Source organism: Seriola lalandi, unplaced genomic scaffold, assembly GCF_002814215.2.
Source record: "Seriola lalandi dorsalis isolate HSWRI2012SDOR001 ecotype SW California unplaced genomic scaffold, Sedor1 jcf7180002054879, whole genome shotgun sequence".
NCBI classification, from domain to species: domain Eukaryota; kingdom Metazoa; phylum Chordata; class Actinopteri; order Carangiformes; family Carangidae; genus Seriola; species Seriola lalandi.
Genome location: NW_019525432.1, coordinates 225,649 through 227,489, shown reverse-complemented (window position 1 = coordinate 227,489; position 1,841 = coordinate 225,649). Strand labels below are relative to the sequence as shown.

Sequence of the window (1,841 nt, the reverse complement as noted above, 5' to 3'; positions counted from 1 at the left end):
GGCCCCCCCCCCCCCCCCCTCCAAAACAATAAGTAGAGCAGTGGCTTTCTACCTTGTGTCACCATGACCCGAGAGTGTGCAGGTTCTCAACCCACCCAACACCCTCCTCCCATTAGCTCGCCTTTAGCCACGGAGTAGGAGGACTAATGACTGAGACGACACTGCTGTAGTGTTTTGTTGCGCAGCAGACCTGATGCAAAACCTTTGTGTTTCAGAGCAGATTGCCATATTTGCCGCAATCTGTTCTCATTAGTTCGTTTTCTGTGGTTTCAAGGGGCCCCACCGATGTGTGTGTGTGTGTGTGTGTGTGTGTGTTGGTATGTGAATTTACAGCGCAAGAGCATTGCAAAGCATCCGTCTCCACACATCAACAGGTTAATGACCCCAGCACAGGGAGGCAGTGACATTTATATGGCCAAATCCATATAGGAAAGTAAGAGGGGGGGGGGGGGTCCCTGAAAAGCATGATAGCTGTTTTAAAAGCTTCTCATCTACTTAAGGTGTAACTCTTAGACTCAAGTATTGACAGGTAAATCCAATTATCCATAGACCACCCTCCAGAAAGGTACGGTCTGTGGGAGCTGCACAGTTTGATCAAATTTAAAGAAGAGCAGCATTGCATGTAGAGCAAAGGTGATGACAGGAGCTCGTGTAATTACGCACAGAAACATCCCTAAATGAAAGGATGCAGCCTATAGTGCTCCTCTAACTCCCCCCATAGGAGCAGAGTAATAACATAACAGGAGGAGATACCATTAAGTACCATAAGGACACTTCTGGAAGCCCTGGAGTCCCTTCAGGAACATTATGGGATTGTTATAATAATGAATCAAAAATACCTTGAGGACATTATGAAAGCATTAATTGAGAACCATTAGCCCCTGAAGCGCCTTTATTTCCCAGTGTAGGAAAACCAGCAGGATATTGCAGTGAAATTGAAGAAGTTTATCACAAGAGAAAAAAAAAACAATAGATGGAGCTTCTTTTAGAAAAGTCTTAAATCTATAGTGTGTGTTCAGTGTTTGATTGTTCTCGTGTTTTCCTCGTTGTGATACCAAACGCATTAATGGCTCAATTAAAGCAAAAAAAAACAACCTGTAAACGATTTTCTTTTTTAAATCCCAGTTGCCAGACTCACCCAGTGTGTTGTTGTCGGACTTGTGTCCATCTGTTTCAGCTCGCTCGTACGTTCGCAGCCGTCAACATGCAGCATGCCTTTAAGTTTTCCACGCAGACGGTCTGAGACATTTGTAGTTTAAGGTTCAAATCAACACTGAACTCAATGCGCAGCGGCTCACATGTTTCGAGGCTTGTTTCAACGCTCATGTATGACGAGCCCCCGAAGAATCATCTGCTCCACAGGAGACGCCAAAGAGGTAGAAATAAATGTTAATCCACATCAACAAAGACTCCGTCAGCTTCTTCTCTCTCTCCATCAGAGACGACGTGGCAGATGTTGAAGAGGAGTGTGTGTGAGTGTGTGTGTGTGTGTGTGTGTGTGTGTGCGCGTGTGTGAGTGAGTGTGTGTGCGGCTGTGAGCAGGTGAAAGGCTGTTTTGCAGCTCACTTCTGCTCGCACCGCTCTGACTGTTCAGGTGCGTCCGGAGCTGCGCGCTCCGCGGTGCGCTGCGCTGCGCTCTGCTAAACTGTGTCTCTGCATGCGAAACCACGACTGCTTCAGTACAATTTCACAGCGTCAGGGGGAGTGTTTGTTATGTATTTTCTTCTCACTGTTATGTGATGAGTTTGAACTCTAGTTTGCCTTTTTTTGCTCAGCCTAATGATTTCCCTCATCGCTCATGTCCTGATTTGGCACCAAAATCTGCTGATGAGATTTGTGGA

The 1,841-nt window shown here is 46.1% G+C and overlaps 1 protein-coding gene across 1 annotated transcript in view; it reads right to left on the bottom strand.

Annotated features, from left to right (window-relative positions):
• Window positions 1-1,619, bottom strand: part of kcng2 (potassium voltage-gated channel, subfamily G, member 2) — a 39,322-nt gene extending 37,703 nt beyond the window's left edge. Inside the window, exon 1 of the mRNA XM_023428515.2 lies at window positions 1,139-1,619. The gene's annotated coding sequence lies outside the window, so the exon portion shown is untranslated. The remainder of the gene's footprint in view (window positions 1-1,138) is intronic.
• Between the last annotated feature and the right edge of the window lie 222 nt (window positions 1,620-1,841).